The following is a 19,266-nucleotide window of genomic DNA, read 5'->3' on the forward strand; positions in this document are numbered from 1 at the left end:
AAATCAAAAAACACCTGAGGGAGTTTTACCTTGTCACACATTGGGGTAGCTTATGTTAAATTGAATTGAATTGAACTGAATTGGGGCAGCCCGGTGGCTTAGTGGTTAGCACTGTTGCATCAGCGTCAGCAAGTTGCACAGCTTGTGTTGATGCTGCAGGAATTTGGCAATTATTTTGTGTTTGGAATTAGAAAATAACACACTATATCAGTGGCAGCATGGTGGCTTAGTGTTTAGCACTGTTGCCTCACAGAGAGAAGGTCATGGGTTCGATTCCCACCTGTTGCCTTTCTGTGTGGAGTTTGCATGTTTTCCATGTTTTTGTGGATTCCCTCCGGGTGCTCCGGTTTCCTCGAACATGCCGGTTAGGTGGATTGGAAACTTTAAATTGTTTGTAGGTGTGTGTGTGTGTGGGTGTGAATGTGTTTGTTTGTCTATATGTGGCCCTGCAACAGACTTGGCATCCTGTCCAGCGTGTACCCGCTTCATACCCCATGACTGCTGGGATAAGCTCCAGCCCCGCATGACCCCTAACTGGTGGGTACATAGAAATTGGATGGATTGATGAATTATGGAAATGTTTTTTGGATTTAAATGGAGTTCGCTCAGTTATCAGATATGACATATTAAATAATGATGGAAGTGACAACAGTCAATGTTCTCAGGAAGAAAAGAGTCAAACTGTATTTTAAACATTTCTAGTGAGTCTGTGTTTGTGTGATTCCGCCGCCGTTAAACTGAGATGCCACAAACAAAAGCAGCTTTGTGTTTGAGACCTGTATGTGCAGAGAAAAGGTTTCAGAAGGTGAATGTGAAATAAGGCTTTCTTCTTTTGCAGACATTTATTTCACTTCCTGACTGCCATTAACAGGGAATTAAGACCATCTAACGGTCAAGTAGCTGTGATAATGTGATGTTCAGATGCTGGCTGGCCATTGAAAATGGAGCTGGGTTTTAGTGGAAATATATATCTGTAATTCATTTTGTATGGCTGCGATTCAGCCGTCATGGCTTTCAAATGAATCCCACAAAACACAACACAGAAAATAAAAGTCATAGCAGGAAACAGCTGCCTGCTTCTCCCTCAGAAAGCTCCCTCACTCTGCTTTTTTGGTCCTCACACTCAATAACAGTCAAACCCATCAAATCAGTGCAAGCTTACAGACTATTTCAACATTTATTATGTGCTATTTGTAGAAGATTAAAGAACTCCTGGTGTGTGTGTGTGTGTGTGTATCTTCTGGATTTTAGACACAACACACTTTACACACAAGTACAAAATAACAACTGGGGCTTCACAAGCATCATTCTGACGAGGCCTCTGTGTAAACTTTAAAAGGGCAGCAGCAGCGTGTGGTGATGATGATGATGATGATGAGGGTTTACGGTGCGAAACCCCGCGGTAAACATCCTGACACTAAAAACTGGCTTCCAGACCTTCCCAGCTATCACAGCAGGCCTCCGTACACCGAGTTAACAAGGCTCAGGCACAAATCCAATGCTCTGACATTGGCCTAGATAAGTTGCGGTGATGCAAGATTAAAGTTGAAAAGCTGTACTTGTGTCGTAAACGCCAAGAATGGGTGATTTAGAAGAGTGTAAATTAGACTTTAGTACCCAGATAAAAGTCTCTTCATCTCTTTGATGCATGTCTCCTGTCATTTTTAACCTCCTGTCTTCCTTTGATTGTCTTATCAGGTGTAGGCGGTTAGCGGCTCTGTGCTACATGAGGATTTTGATAAGGATTTTCTTAATCGCAGGCCTTGATGAGGTTGAACCCAGTGCCTGCTGTCAATCTGACTGACCAGACCTCAGCACTCACAGATGGTCTGGGAAGAGTCTGAGCTATAGCCTTTATCCGGAACCCCATAAATCCTGATAATGTTATGGCACTGTTCAGGTCAGTTCGACTAGATTGGACTCAACTCTGCTCACGTTTGAGACCAGGTGGTTCTTTTTCTACCCCTAACTAGTCACATGGAGCTGTCATGGCGTCATCTTCAACACAATACACAAAAGAAAAACATGACACACACTACACTAAAAAAAAACCAACATGAGTGTTGTTGGTTTTTATGTTACATGTTCCTAAGTCTAACATGTACACTCAAAAAACTGATGCACTGGATGAACTCAATTCAGTTATGAGCAGGATTTCCATCTAATAAATATATGTAGCTCCAACTTACATAATGCACATCCATGCAAGATAATTTAATTTAATTTAATTTAGTTGGGACTACATATATTTATTAGATAGAAATCCTGCCCATAACTGAATTGAGGTCATCCAGTGAGTCATTTGTTTGAGTGAGACACTCAAAAAAAACTGACTCATTGGATTGGATAGTTCTTATATGTGTGTGTGTGTGTGCGTGTGTGTGTGTGTGTGTGTGTGTGTGTAGTCCCAACTATGGATGTGTTTTATTTGAGTTGGGGCTACATATATTTATTAGATGGAAATCCTTGCACATTGTTGTGTGTTGGGGGGGGCGTGGCTGGATGTTTTGGTGTTCTTTTCTTTTCTTTGCTCTCCAGGTGGCATGAGGGCTGATTTGTCTGTGAAGAAGGTGCTGGCTGAAGAGTCTTCACCCTCATCAACATCATGGAAAGCACCTGTGCTTGGTGCTCACGTGCAACCTGGACGACTTGCAGCTGAAGCAGATAATTGGATGGCGTTCTGCATTTAAGTCATGTGTGATTCAAGCAGAACTGCCGGGAACTCGACCTTGTGACGTTTGTTTGTGAGACGCTGAGGACCGCGCCTGGGTTTTGACACATCGAGCCCGTGAAGCAGGGAGGGGTGAGGACACATGCTGTCAGCACACACGAAAGGTAATTAAGTGTTTAAGTACTTGTTGATAGTAACTTGGTGTTTTGTTACACAGTGTACTGGAATTGTAAAGAGAATTGCGTAGTTTGCTTCTCACTGCTGTGGCGTGAAGGATAAGTGATCCTCCACTTGTTGTGAGAGGCTGCTCATTTGCATAAAGTAAAAGAAAGGACACTGACCTGAGTGTGTTGCTGGCAGCGTGTGTTTATTGGAAGATATAGTTGTATCTGTTGATTTACCTCACCGTCTCTTTGCTTCACAGAGAATCAGTTTGTCGTGTCCACCTGGGGGGTGTTTGGCGGTGGTAGGAAGTCCAGGAGCGCCGGCTTTAATCCTTGCGGGCGCTGGAGAGCGAGCCACGATAACTCCACCAGAGGGACGTTGTTTTTTTTTATGTTTTTACACTTTTAAACACAGGTGTATAATAAATAGTTTTTGTTTGGAACCGTTTTCTGGTTATTTTTAGCGCTGGGTCCTGTCTGACGCAGGTTCGCTCCTCAATCCGCGTCGACACGTAACAGCACATAATTGAATTAAGTTCATCCAATGAGCCATTTTTTGAGTGTAGCTTGTATGATATAAAATCAAGTTTTATGGGTGAACACATTCAAATCATGTAGTTTTAACATAACATGCAACAACTTAAAATCTAACTTGCTCAGTGAACATAATAAAATTACAGAAAATATTTCTACCCAAGTAAAATACGTTAACGTAGCCAGAAACAATCTTGCTGAGTGACCTAAATGTAAATATGTTGGGTCAACGTGATGAATTTGTGCTACTGTTGCTTAATTACCATGGATCAGGCCAATAGTTTCTGGCTAAGTTAACGCATTGTACTTGGGTGGAAATGTCCTTACAAGTAAGTTACTTTTTTAGTGTAATTAGTGAAAACGTTATGTACAGACAGCATTACTTTAATGATATTCTTTAAATGATGCGTTACTTCCGGATGCTTTTTTTTTTTGTCTCTCATCTCTCGCAATGATGATGCAGTGATCTCAGACCAATCAGTAATGTGCAGTGTTTTCACTTAACCCTTTGAAATAATCCCAGTTCACTTAGAACTGCATCGGATGGAATTCCAAAAACAGGACCAGGTACTACGTACCAGGTTTGGCCAATGGAAACCCCCCCCCCCCCCCCCCCCCCCCCCAAAAAAAGGCAGGTAGAGTCGAGACGAGTGGAGCAGGTACTATGTAGTAGAAAATCGCCATCAGAAAAGGGGGCAAAGGACAGTGTTGCCAGATTGGGCAACTGGATTGTTTTGAATTTGATTCTGTGGGTAAAAATACAATTGGACAGGTGGACAAAATTTGGGCTGGTTTGGGATCATTTCGGCGATTATTTTTTTAGATACCATTTTTAATGCTCATTTGAAGCAGAACCCAAGAATGTCTGAACTCCTTTGCTGCAGTCAGCTTAAAGCACCCCCCAACACACACACACACACACACACACACACACATGCGCGGACACACACTCTCTAGAGTGCTTATATTCAGACACACTCCACCCCACTTCACACCAGTACCTTCATGTGCTGTTCCAGTCATTAGTCATTGTTCATGGAAATAAAAGTGTGTGTGTGTGTGTGTTGTGTGTGTGTGTGTGTGTGTGTGTGTGTGTGTGTGTGTGTGTGTGTGTGTGTGTGTGTGTGTGTGTGTGTGTGTGTGTGTGTATATATATACACTGAATTTGGTGCATTTCTTTTGTTCCAGGTTTCTGTCCAAGCTGCTGCTTTGCAGAGTAGAGAAGCAATTTTTGTTGTTGTTTGTTATTTATTATGGAAGCGCTCATGATGTCGTGAGTTGGTTAGTATGTGGTGGGTAGCTGCTGTGGTTTGTTGCTTTCTGACATTTATGTCTGCTTCAGCTGCATTGCTTTTTAATGATTATAAGAGCCTAAAAAAATCGTAAAAGTTAAAATACTAAAAAAAATACTGATCTAATATTTTTGTACTTGAGGTTTTTTTGTGCACTGGGATTTTATCGTGACATAATCACCCTGCATGCTTTTATTTTTTTTATGTTGCACAGCTTGTGTTGATGCTGCAGGAATTTGTTAATTATTTTGTGTTTGAAATTTTAAATAACACACTATATCAGTACTAATAGCATGTCGTCTGCACTTTTGAGGTGGGCGATATCGGGAATTTTGGTATTGATCTGATACCAAGTAAATACAGGCCCAGTATCGCCAATATCGATACCGATACTTTTTCATATTTAAGCTTCATAGATCCAAAGGATCCAAAAGACCTAGGATAGAATTTCGTCAAACATTGTACATGACAACAAAATACCTTATTATCACAATCAACATTTTTGTTTAATAAATATTACTCAACACAACTGAGTGGACGGGCCAGGCTGAGCCTACCTGCATGGCTGTTGGCTGGCGTCGCTGAGCCATGTGACGGCGCAACAACAAAAGATCAGAGTAGCGAGGGTGCGCTGCTCCATGTTGTGTGACACAGCGCAGCGCTACTCTTGAGTAAGCTTGAGTATTGATCTTTTTACACGAGGATCGTTCAATATCAATACCAGCGTTGGTATCGATATTATCGATATTAGGATCGATCCGCCCACCTCTACTGCACTTAGATTATGACGGCAGGGTTCGCTGTGATGTGGAGGAAGGTCTGAACTGAAAGCCGTAAAAGACAGGCAGACCAGTGCAGGGACGTTAAACCTGAGAGCTAAGGTGAAATTTCGTATTTCTCTGTGAAGGAGACTTATGCTCCTTGGCCATCTCCCATTACAGAAGTGATAGCTTTGTTGTTGTGACCCTTTAAAAATATCTATTTGTACGTCAAACCATTACCTCTATATTTCAGGGAACGTCCAACCCTCAGGTAAAACAGTATGAAACCCCTCATTAGTGTAAACTTTTTACTGGCTTTACCAGATCCCTTAATTAAACTTTGTACACTCTTAACACCTGTCTGCCTGGATGGTTGCCACCCAGGACCCAAGGCAGGTTTGTGACCTGTGCAGCACCAGTGCATGCTCCCAGACTTGACTTGTCTTTTGTAATGACGGCCTTTCTTCATTCTGCTTCTGATAGGAGGCCATTCATCTCTGATTATCATTGTAATTCAATTCAATTCAATTTATTTGTGCAATGACAAATCGCACCAAAACTCAACCAATCACTATATACATGAACAACATTTAAACCCATCCCATGAGCAAGCACATTTGCAACTCCCTCAGGTATTTTTTGATTATAGAAAGTAACCTCAAGCAGAACAGTGACCATCTACTTTGGCCATACTCACAAAATCAAACTAAACAACACAGAATTTAAGAGAAGTTTACAAAAAACTACAATGGGCCTTGTGCAAGAAGATATGGAAGCTGTTAGTGCACAATTCCTGTCCTAGGTGCAAATCCCCTATAGCAGCTGCAAAAGGACAAACTGGAGATAAAAAGGAATTAATTAGAATCCTGGTGCAGGCTCAGAGACCATAAATCTCTACAGAGGACAAAGGCTGGCCTCATGGATGAACGTTTGGTGAGCCGTGCTGTCTTCTGCGGGTTGTTTAAAACAGAGGAACAGACTGTTGTAATACAAGTACTGGATCTATCCTGCTTGCTCGAGTGTACAATAGCTACACATCTTAATTAGTGGTCCAAGCAGATTTCTGACCATGCCCAGGGGCAAAACGCAGGAAAATGTGCGTGATTACTGTGCTGATTATTTTTCAGTGACGCGTCAAACTGATGTGTCATGCAGTCCTCACTACTTTTGGTGAAGAAGAGTTGAGTCTCTTGAAGCTATGTTTGTCTATCTGGATCGCTTTGATCGCCCTCCAATAAAACCAAAAATGCTCTGATTGTATGTGGGGCAACACAGCTACTTCTGGAAGACATTAGAGCGCTTCCTTTCTACTGAGTCCATTCATGTGGCTTTACTTGGCAGTTTCCACTGTCCCAAAGTTAGGTGTCCTCCCCTAAGCATTTCACTTCTGAGGCTTGAACTCTTCACCTCAGGTGGCTTGTGTGTCGTATGAAGTGAAACCTATATTCCCTTTGGGTAAATTATTCATATTTGCGTAGCTGGCCTCTGCCGTGTGGAAAGGACATATTTGAACAACTAAACAATGTTAAATTGAAGCCTATTAACATTCTGCTTTGGTTCAGGTCGAGGAAGATATGTTCAGCGCTTAACGAGCAGCATTTGTTTTCTGTTGAGGAGACTTGCCTTCCATGTTTAGCCGTGAAATTGCAATCACCACGCAAGACCGTGCCGCATGCTTTCCACAATGAAACTTGGGCTCGGAAACAGTTACTGAACTTTAGTTTCTTGTCTCATGTTTAAATATTTGCACACATGTCAAGCTGTGAGAGTTTAAGCGTCTGAGGCAGTGTGTTTTGTTTTCTGCTGTGATGTGTTGTTACGGCGGAGTTAATTATTTTGTCATTTAATTGAATCTGTCTTGTGCTTAATGGACTGATCCTGATAAATAAGGCTGCTTTCTTGAAAAAAAGAAAAAAAACATACAATGTTAAACACTCTACTCAACTATTTAAGACTTGCAAATACAACCCAAGGCCATTTTTTTCCAGCCATAATCTAACACATCCTCACCAGGACAAACCATGCCATGCAACAGTTTGGGGGGGTCACACTGGGTCACACTTGGACCTCATCTTGATCAGTCCAGCTATGGCTGGAGGTTAAATGGGCTCTCCAGCCGAGATAAAGCTTGGTCCGCTTACATCTGATTTATTGTTAGCTTTCTGGAATGCACAGGAGTCTCTTTGAATTGTTCCGCACTGCCAACAAGAATACGCAGCAGATTTATAAGTCACACTGAGCCTTCGGATTGAGCATTTCTGCATTTTTTTACAGTGCAAGTGTTGTTAAATAAAGGAAGCAAATGTGGTGAAAGATAAAAAAATATCTAACGCAATGCTATGAGCATTGTCTTCTGCATAATTTGCAGTTGTTTAATTGATTTCCCAGTGCAAAATGTGCATATAATTATACATTTATTGCTATTTACATTAAGTAGTATTGCCTTACATATAATATGTACATGTTCAATAAAACCCCTCAATCAATCAATCATGAACAGTATTTACGTTTTAATGGCGTCTCCACGAGGCCGTGCATGTGCATACATGAGCTTTTGACAAGCGCAGGAGTTAGCTTTGAGTTAGCAGAAGTTAGCGTGCACGCTGACGTCCGCTAAATAGCTTGTAAATGACTCCAAAGGTGTTTTCAGGTTAGAAAAACAGTGTTTTCAGTTTTAGAAGGGTTTATTTCTCATAGATTTCACATAAAATATGACAAAGAGGTTATATTTACTCACATATGAAAAGGAATTTGCAGCTAGCTAGACCAGCCACTGATGTCACGGTGCCGCTATACTAGAGGTGGGCGGATCAAGCCTAATATCGATAATATCGGCACCAACGCTGGTACTGATATTGAACGATCCGTGTAAAAAGATCAATACTCAAGCTTTTTCCCGCACGCACTGACTGCTCTCTGTCTGTAAGAGCAGCGTTGCATGTGTCACACAACACAGTGCAGCGCACCCTTGTATTGTGGTTTGTCAGCCGTCTACCTCAGGAGACTTTGTTTTAAGTTGTGTTGAGTGATATTTTTTAAACAAAAATGTTGATTGTGATAATAAAGTATTTTGTTGTCACGTATAATGTTTGGCAAAATTCTATCCTAGCTTTTGAATCCTTTGGATCTATGAAGCTTAAATATGAAAAAGTATCGGTATCGGTATTGGCAATACTGGGCCTGTATTTACTTGGTATTGGATCAATACCAAAATTCCCAGTATCGCCCACAGAATGTGACTTTTTAACCTCTTAAAATCGATCTTAAAATAGGTCAAGGTTAGCCATCTTTGAACTTGTCCAAGGTCTGTGTCTCAAGAATGTTCCCTGTGAATTTGAAGACTCTGGCAATAACTGGACTGGACCTATGGACGGATGGACAGACAGACAGATGCAAAGTCTTCACAATACCTGACGGCCATACTCGATGGCCTAGAGTAATAATTATTTATTTGAGAAGGGACAGTGCATGTTCATGTACATCACCATACAGTGAAAGTAAACAAGCAAGATTATAGCCATTGTCAAATATCAAAGAAAGGCAGTTAGTGTCAAGACCAGGAGTGAAAAGTATTATTATTATTATTATTATTATTAGTAGTAGTAGTAGTAGTAGTAGTATGGGTCTGTGTTGGTGCTCCTTGGCCTGTGTGTGCGGATTCGTCCTGCAGATGAGGGGGTCTCGGGGTGTGTGTCCATGTGGAACGGCTACAACTCAACAGGTACAGTTATTGTCCATTAACTGAAGACTGGGGGGATTTAATCTCTGTTACCCGTGCCTCGTTCTTTGAAAAACATAAAACTCCAAATTGCTGCCAGTGACTATGTCAGTAACATAGACATTTATGGAATCTGTGTGACTGGGATTAAACAATAAGTACAACTTTATTTAGATAATAATTTTCCCAGACAAAATGCTCCATGGAAAGAATTAAAACATTGAGGAAGCACAATAATCAACCAGTTAAACATGAATGAAACAGAAGTAAACAATCACAAGCGTGTTCGGAGAGCACACAGCTCCACCAAGGCCAGGGGTCTGCTTTCCTGTTATACGTATGTCCCCCGTGCTGGTAACAGAATAGGACTTGCACAGCAAAAATGTAGATAAGTGGGTGAGTGAATGGGTGAATGGGTTAGTCCATCCCTACCAGCTTGTGTCGACAATAACTCAAAAACCAATAAACACTGTCATCTTGTACATCTGCAGATTAAAGGAGCACATAATGATGACAAACTGATTACAATCTGGTGAACTTTGATCTGCCACATCAATCAAAAAAGCAACTTTGACACAGGCATGTCTGCCATCTGCTGGTTGCATTTCAAAGACCCATGTTTTGAACATTGTTCTGTAGTCTGGATAAAAAGGAAGACATCACATGCTGTAGGGCCATCTGCTGAACGCTGGCACCCACTGGATGGTTTAGGAATTTGACTTCATTTCAAATTACAAGTTTAATATTTACGCTGTGCAGTCAGTGTGGAGCCTGTGCATGCACTAACTTTATTTGTTAAAGTAATTCAGACCATCTCCCGACTACAGCATATCTTGTTCCACTGAATGCACACTAAATTCTAAACATTCGGAGATACTATCACAATAAAATGCCAGATTTTTTCCCCCTACAAATCCATTTAATATTTCCTGGATGATGAATAGCTATATAACACGCACAACCAAAAAAAGCTCCATGTTGCAATATTTATTTTTAAAAAGTGTAAGTATTTTTGCATAATGCTGTTTGCCACTTTCAACAGGGAGATAACATATCTACCATTTTTGTTAACTGCATAATTTATGAATTGTAATTCACAAACAAAAGAAGGATTAAAGTCTTTTCATTCATGGTGACTTCTGCTGTCACACTAAATTAGTCAGACAACTACTACGTGGCTATTATTCATGTTTCAGTCTTGTGTTATTTATAGTGTGGTCTATATTCACTTATTGTATCAATGTGTTGCAATACGCCAACTGTCTGCACTGCATTCATGTTTGTTTATGTCAATGCCAGAATTCTTTTTTCGTACGGGTTTATCTGTCTGGTATTTGTTTAGACCGGGGTCAGGCTTGTTTCACGAGGTCCAGGGGGAAGCGCCTCCAACACACTCAATTTGTGAAACAAATCTGCCTTTTTTCACCGAAAACAGAAATCTTTTCCCTCTCTGTGTGTTTGGTTTTTGTCAAGCATGACTGACGCTCTGCATCAAGCACAAAAGCTAATAAATAAAGCATGCACAGCATCTAATTAAACCTAAAATAAAAATAGAAAATAGAAATTTACTTTCCCAGCAACATTTTCCCAGCATGAACTGTTTTATATTTGTTCACCATACACAGCATGTTTATTATTACTTTTTGTCTACCACTCCACACACACACACACACACACACACACACACACACAAGATTAAATTTTGAGTATGTATTATTTTATCATATCATTTTACATCAGTATAGTGAAACACTAACAAAGTTGTGGTAATAACACAACATTAAGCCTCAGTCCCGCCAAATAATACAGCTCTGAATAATGAGCCACGTATGGATTTGTCAGAAATTTCAGTGATTATTCGAATAATGATCCACATATAAATCTATCATGTATCCGCTACGAAGAAACCTCTAAGTACCTCGCATGTGCCAGGTATCAGCCTCTAATCAGCCACAACCGACCTGTCATTTGAGCCCCGTCCACCCTCGAATGGCTCGCGTCGCCGCGTATGATTCATGTCAAGCCACATGTGATCCATGTAGCGCCATGTAACACAACGTTGGTGCACGTTTAGGCAGTGGCGGCGCCAAGGGGGGGCTAGGGGTAAAATGTAATAGGGGAGCCAAGCCCCCTCTCAGGCCCCCCAATAATTCTGCCAATATTATGAATAGCGACTGACAAGAGGGCAAAACAGCTGGACATTGATGCCATCATTGATAAATTTGCTGCCAACCACCAGAACAGGCGCATAGTTTTGAAGTAACGTGTTCTTTGGCTGTTTGCCTTACATGTAACTTGGGCTAGATTGTATACAAACTTCATAAAGAATCACTTTTTTGTATATTGTTTACAACTAAGTTTCTCAGTCTATATCTTTTACTTACTTGTATCGAATGGTTATGATCTCGGTGTTAAATTGGCAATAAATCTTTGATATAGACAATTTATGTAAGGTTGATTCCATGCATTGTCTTGAGCACCATTTCAATGAATTCAGTTTGTATACCTATGTGCAAGTTTACTGAACTTGTAATCATTCTAAGTGATGTGTGTGTGCATTGATACCACATTTTAGAGGAACACGGGTGACTAAAACATATACCTTGGTATTTATGAAGCAATTTACTATATATTGTTCATTTCGCCAACATTTTGTGGAGCCCCTCCAACTTTTACCCAGACCTCCCCCCCCCCCCCCCAACAAAAACTTCCTGACGCCGCCACTGCGTTTAGGCATGGGTTTGGTCCAAACCTCCAGTCCTCCCACCCTCCATCCCTTTAAAGTGTGGGTTTTCAATTCACAGCATCCATTCAAGATGTTCATTTTTTTAAACGCAGTCCAAAAAAAAAAAAAAAATGATGTGAGCCTGATGCCTTAGCAATCTTCCAGACTTTAAAAAATAATTTGTTGATTATTTCAAATTAAATGTAATTCTTTACTTTCTAATACGACTCCTCTGCTGTAATATCACATGGCTTTGTTATGGCCCTTTCACAGATTGTGTGGTCAACAGAGGCCGTACTGTTGAAGGTCAGAAGCTTTAGTATAGATCACACACCGATGCCTACTAAATAAAGTGACCGTAAAATTTGTACAAGATGCACTGTCAGGCATCACTGCCCAGTCAATCACAACATTTTTTTGTGAGTGTGGAATACAGAGATTGATGAGATCCTGGTGGGGGTTTTTCCTTCCCTGAGGTCATGGGAATTATTTAAATGTGCATTGTCTTTAAACCAGGACTACATGTTTTTAATGCTGAATATATATATATATGTGTGTGTGTGTGTGTGTGTGTGTGTGTGTGTGTGTGTGTGTGTGTGTGTGTGTGTGTGTGTGTGTGTGTGTGTGTGTGTGTGTGTGTGTGTGTGTGTGTGTGTGTGTGTGTCTGTCTGTAGTATACAAATAATGAATGTTTATGAGTTCAATGGTACGACTATTTCATGAGTCTTTGTCTGAATTAAATATTCGTTCCATTGAAATAATGTAAAAACATTCATTATTTGTTTTATATAATGACTAAAATAGATCCTTGTCATTTGATACTTTATTGATTTGTAAACAACAGAAAAGGGACTTACATTTTGGTGTACGTCACTGGTGCTTCCAGTGTATTTTGTACATTGATTCAATGTCAGACTTCAGCACGGATCAATGTTGGATCAATATAATTTTCCCTGCTGGAGAATGTAGTTGTTATTTTGGGGGCCGGTGTCGCAGACCGAACAGTCCCCCCCCCCCCCCCAAAAAAAAATCGGTCCGCCTGTCTTCACTGCGCATGCATAATTTTTGACATTAATGGGATTATTAACCATCAGATGACAAGGTAAAACCTCTAAAATCATTCTAAAGTCAGTTTTAAGCAGAAACGAGACGATATTCGGTGATACTTTGAAATGACCGACACGCAGTGAACCCAACAGCTAGGAGCTTGTGTAGTTGTGGCGTTCTGATCACTTCCTCCATCTTTTATTATGAAATAATGCTGAATTTATGTGGAAAGGATTGTTGTACAAAAGCTTCAGATGTCTGTCGCTGAGACAGATGATGACTGGAGCGCAGTTTGAAGCAGAACCGAGGTGATAATCCGTGAACCGGAACCGAATCCGTTTGCACCAAACACTGGTCCATAGACTTAAATGAGCCTTGAAGCAGGCAGGCAATAGGTTCAACTAAGGTTAAGAAATGATATTGACTATGAATATGGGAAATATATTGTTAATATTTAAAATTACAGGTATGAAGGAAACATAAAAGTCTTGGACTCCCAAAACTGTTGCTTTTACCTTTATTTGGAGGGTCAAGCCTTAATTAGTGAGAGGGGGGTCAGACCTTCCAGTACCCCTATAATTCAAGTCATAATTTTTGCTCTTTCAGGGACGAGTCAAGTATCACAATCCAATCTTGTGTGTGTGTTTACGTATGATCCGAATAAAGCGTTTACATTTGTAGCCATTAATCTTATGAATGTATGATTTTTCATCATAGTCTTGCAGTGTCTGAAGGGGTGGAGTGTTAAATTCCTGTCTGTTGTTTCTGTGGCACTGTGATTTCTTTAGATAAACATAGCATTCATGCATGAGTTAGTACTGTGCTGACATTTAGTCAAATGACCTCGGCTGAAAAGGGGCTCGAGGGATCTCTCACCTCCTACAGTCCACATTCTGTCTCCTCCATTAACCTTGAAATAAAAGTGTTTTATTTTCCTATGGTGTAAGAACGCTCAGTGAACTCACTATTAACCTTTCAACAATCAATGAAATTGATTTTTTCCCTTGCCCTTATAGTACCCCCCCCCCCCCCCAACCCCCATTAATTTTAACATTTATGTGCTCTTATATTAGAGGATTGCTTATTAGAGTCAGCTGTGATCCTTTCTTCCCTTCTTAGCGTTCTTATTGCTGAAACCACAGGTGCAGCTACGGGGTGGATTTTGGATAACACCCTTAGTGTAACAATGGGAAAACAACAAAGCTTCTGATATTTTCAACCAAATTACGTAATCAAAGTTTCACAAAATAACACAGTGACACTTAATTGGAGTAAGATGGTTTAAAAAAATGAATAAATGAATAATATGATTTGCTATTTCAGAATCAGTTTCTTCAGAAAATGGTTCACTGTTTCTACGCCATCAAAATATTAAATGGAATAATTGCTTTAGAAAATGATTCATGTTTCAAAATGCTTAACACATTAAACAAGCATAACTCTTCAGTGATCCTTCCAGTGGGTTAAACAGAGGTTAAAAGGTGCTTCACAAAAGGTCAGACCTTACAAACCCCCTTGAGCAAGCATGTAGGCAACCTTTCCATTGTTTTCAATGAGAGGATGTTATAAAATTCCACCACCATTGGCTGTGAGAGCAGCAGCCACACACCACAACGCAACGTGTCCATGAAATATTAAAATTTTTGTCATTCTCAACTTGCCACATGGACAAGGAAAAACTGGATTGCTGGTTACACCCATTTATTATGGCCACTTTCAAGAACATTAGTTGGAAAATAACCTATCATGCAGATTAGCTTCATTTCCCACATGCAGTGAGAATGAAGCAGTTTCATTGTTACACAGAGGAGTGTTTGTTCCAGTAAGAGGTCAGACATTTTCTCTGTCCCTCATTAGACAAATGGGGATCTTAGATCTTAATTGCTTGGAATACTATAATGGTGACATCTAGTGGACAGAGGACATTGGTTCATAAAATTATTCACTTTGAAAATGCAACAATTGCTTCAGAAAATGATTCTCCTATTTGCAGCATTTTGATGGAGGATGAAAAACCAAGTTGTGCCCATTTGGGATATGTCTGAGTGCACTTTGCTATTTAATTAGAGAGGAATTTTGGTGCAAACTAGGATCCTAGGCACTAAAGGGTTGGATTAACAGTGTTCATTAGGCATGTGCATTTTGCGATCTGAACATAATATCAACCAATCAGAGCAGCACATCTTTCCCATTTAAGTGGACTGCGCAAAGTGCATAACAAAAAAATGATTTACTGTGCATTGCTGGATTATCAGCAACCTGTCAGAGTGCACAGTTGTGCAGCGGCCACCAAAGCTCCCCGAGGGGAAGCAGTGCAGTGCAAGATGGGTTTGTTTGTTTTGTTTTCTTGTCTGTATAATGTAGCCTAGAGAGAGAGAGAGCGAGAGAGAGAATATTAAAATGTAAGTTTTTTCACCCTCCTGCTGTTTTTTGTTTGTTTTTTTGTTTGTTTGTTTTGTTTTTGTTTTTTGTTTTGTTTTGTTTTTTTGCTTTACCTACAGTGACCATCATCTTCTATCATAGTAATATTACTCTGTTGCAGGTGACTGATGAAGATATATGCAGGCAGACTGCATGTGGGTTTTGTGCTGCTTTTGCCAGATATACGAGGGCTGTCCGTAAAGTATAGGTCCTTTTTATTTTTTTCAAAAACTATATGGATTTCATTCATATGTTTTTACGTCAGACATGCTTGCACCCTCGTGCGCATGCGTGAGTTTTTCCACGCCTGTCGGTGACGTCATTCGCCTGTGAGCACTCCTTGTGGGAGGAGTCGTCCAGCCCCTCGTCGGAATTCCTTTGTCTGAGAAGTTGCTGAGAGACTGGCGCTTTGTTTGATCAAAATTTTTTCTAAACCTGTGAGACACATCGAAGTGGACATGGTTCGAAAAATTAAGCTGGTTTTCAGTGAAAATTTTAACAGCTGATGAGAGATTTTGAGGTGATTCTGTCGCTTTAAGGACTTTTCACGGTGCGAGACGTCGCTCAGCGCTCCCAGGCGCCGTCATCAGCCTGTTTCAAGCTTAAAACCTCCACATTTCAGGCTCTATTGATCCAGGACGTCGTGAGAGAACAGAGAAGTTTCAGAAGAAGTCGGTTTCAGCATTTTATCCGGATATTCCACTGTTAAAGGAGATTTTTTTAATGAAAGACGTGCGGACGGATCCGCGCGTCGGGACGCAGCCGACGCGGCGCGGCGGCACAGGAAAAACACCTCCGTGTTGATAACCATTTGTAAAATCCAGGCGGCTTTTGATGGCTTTCAGTGGAGTGAGTATATGAGAAATTGTTTATCAGCTGGACATGTTCCAACTTGTCCTCAAGGCTTCCAACGGAGGTGTTTTTCCTGTGGCGGAGCGTCGCGGCGGCTGCGTCCCGACGCGCAGACCCGCCCGCACGTCTTTCATTAAAAAAATCTCCTTTAACAGTGGAATATCCGGATAAAATGCTGAAACCGACTTCTTCTGAAACTTCTCTGTTCTCTCACGACGTCCTGGATCAATAGAGCCTGAAATGTGGAGGTTTTAAGCTTGAAACAGGCTGATGACGCCGCCTGAGAGCGCTGAGCGACGTCTCGCACCGTGAAAAGTCCTTAAAGCGACAGAATCACCTCAAAATCTCTTATCAGCTGTTAAAATTTTCACTGAAGACCAGCTTAATTTTTCGAACCATGTCCACTTCGATGTGTCTCACAGGTTTAGAAAAAATTTTGATCAAACAAAGCGCCAGTCTCTCAGCAACTTCTCAGACAAAGGAATTCCGACGAGGGGCTGGACGACTCCTCCCACAAGGAGTGCTCACAGGCGAATGACGTCACCGACAGGCGTGGAAAAACTCACGCATGCGCACGAGGGTTCAAGCATGTCTGACGTAAAAACATATGAATGAAATCCATATAGTTTTTGAAAAAAATAAAAAGGACCTATACTTTACGGACAGCCCTCGTATGTTATGGCCCTAAATCAAGTAGTTGGTTCAGAAAATTATTTACTGTTTGAAGACATTTGAATGAATCAAACTGCTTCTGATATTGATTTTGTGTTTTGAAACACTTGAAAATCTACTGTATGTTGTCAACTCCTCCCCAAAAGAAATTCCTGGCTATGCCCCTGGCCTTAACAGCCAAGTGAAGGTGACCCACAGTGTCAGGTCATGAGGAGACTGATGAGTGTTAACAACATCCGTGTACTTACAGCTGCACAGTCATCTCTGGGCTAAAGTGCGGCCATGACCCTGCTGATGGAGCACTTCTGTGTGGTCAAACCAGGGCACGAGATCAGAGGAGAGGAGTGAAAGGTTAGGCAGCACTGACAGGCAACAAATATAGACAAGTCCACACCACAGAAGAGAAAAACCTTCTTATCGGCATTATCTCACTGTCCCAGCTTTTCGTTTCTCTCTATGTTTCCTGCCATTTGTCTTTTCAACAACTTCACCTCAGAGAAGCTTTTCTGCACCTGTATGTGGTTTAATTGAAATGAATGAAACCAGACAAAGCTTAAAGGGGGAAAAACATTTTCAGGCTTAAGATACATTAATATGCACATCTTTTCCATTAATCAGCTCATGAACTCATTTAACATTTGTCACTCGTGATCTTAACTCATTAGCATCAAGCAGCAACTTCCGCTGCTGAAAAATGATGCCAACATGGACGTGCCAGAACCTACACTTCCTTTAATGGCCACTTGAGTTTGGCTACAAAAGCAAGTTAGTCCCCATAGATGCCCATGTTAAAATATCTAACACTACAACAGCATAAATATATTTACAGCCTGGTATAAAAAAAAATGGTTTTGGCCTCTACTTCACTTCATGGCAATTGTACAGCGGTGAATTGTTTTATAACTCATCTGTTTTAGGTAACTAGCTGTTATGAAACCACCACTAAGTTAGCAAAAATATGTGTAAATCAACCGTCCCCTATCCCCAATTCAAGGTTAGCCTGTTAGCTTTAGTTTGATTTAGTTGTACATATACTTTGAATAATTTATTGTTAAATTGTATTATGTTTTATTTGGGTAACAATTATTCGCACCTCGGAAAAGCACCTTTTGGAGTTGCACTCAAATCTCGTTCCACTGCAAATTACAATGACAATAAAGGCAATTCTGTTTCTGATTCTGGTAACGTTAAGATGATGTTCATGTTTGGGTTTCATTTGCCCCACTTGTCTTGCCCACGCTCCACCTCTTTATCCATATATGGCTTGGTTGGGAGTTAGGTGGAGTCAGGCACTGCCAAGATGGTGACATCCATTGCCACATAATTTGAGCTTCAAAACCATTCTTCAAAAAACCAAAAGGTGATATCCACAGATTCTATATATACTGGACAAACCCTTCTTAACATCACCCATGGTGGCATCGCCATGTTGGCAGCGGTAGCAGCACTGACTTTGACCATGTCACAATGAACCCATGAATGGAAAAAGAGGTGGCACATGGGTTACTCACGTGTGACAAAAGAAGCCTGAACATGCTCTGTATTCGAGTCCAAACTAAGTAAGCTAACAGGCTAACCTCTGTTTGGATGTTTATATATATATATATATATATATATATATATATATATATATATATATATATATATATATATATATAAAATCATATTTTGGCAGACTGTAGTGGTTCTCATAACGGTTTGCTTTAATGTGGGCATTAAAAGTTATGTGCCGCTTATTTTCTCAGTAATCATGTATTAATGAGATTTATCATGTATTAATGAGATTTATTGGATCAAGCTACCAATAGTTGCTGAAAGTGTTGACGCCATTAGCATACAAAATCGAATAAGGCGAGAATATTACAGCAGGGATGTCTTAGATGATCCATGAGGACATTTCACCACACAAAAAGCCATATTATTGTACACTCAACAAAAATATAAACGCAACACTTTTGGTTTTGCTCCCATTTTGTATGAGATGAACTCAAAGATCTAAAACTTACACAATACACAATATCACCATTTCGCTCAAATATTGTTCACAAACCAGTCTAAATCTGTGATAGTGAGCACTTCTCCTTTGCTGAGATAATCCATCCCACCTCACAGGTGTGCCATATCAAGATGCTGATTAGACACCATGATTAGTGCACAGGTGTGCCTTAGACTGCCCACAATAAAAGGCCACTCTGAAAGGTGCAGTTTTGTTTTATTGGGGGGGGGATACCAGTCAGTATCTGGTGTGACCACCATTTGTCTCATGCAGTGCAACACATCTCCTTCGCATAGAGTTGAAGAGAACACCTCTCCAACGTGCCAAACGCCAGCGAATGTGAGCATTTGCCCACTCAAGTCGGTTACGACGACGAACTGGAGTCAGGTCGAGACCTCGATGAGGACGACGAG

The 19,266-nt window shown here is 40.7% G+C and overlaps 1 long non-coding RNA gene across 1 annotated transcript; it reads left to right on the forward strand.

Moving 5' to 3' along the window:
- Positions 1-974: 974 nt before the first annotated feature.
- LOC117523892 lies at positions 975-18,609 on the forward strand. The gene is made up of 3 exons (XR_004564637.1): positions 975-985; positions 8,101-8,104; positions 18,533-18,609. It is a non-coding gene; the product is annotated as an uncharacterized LOC117523892 (long non-coding RNA).
- The last annotated feature ends 657 nt before the right edge of the window (positions 18,610-19,266 follow it).

The sequence above is a fragment of the Thalassophryne amazonica genome, chromosome 13 (assembly GCF_902500255.1).
Source record: "Thalassophryne amazonica chromosome 13, fThaAma1.1, whole genome shotgun sequence".
NCBI classification, from domain to species: domain Eukaryota; kingdom Metazoa; phylum Chordata; class Actinopteri; order Batrachoidiformes; family Batrachoididae; genus Thalassophryne; species Thalassophryne amazonica.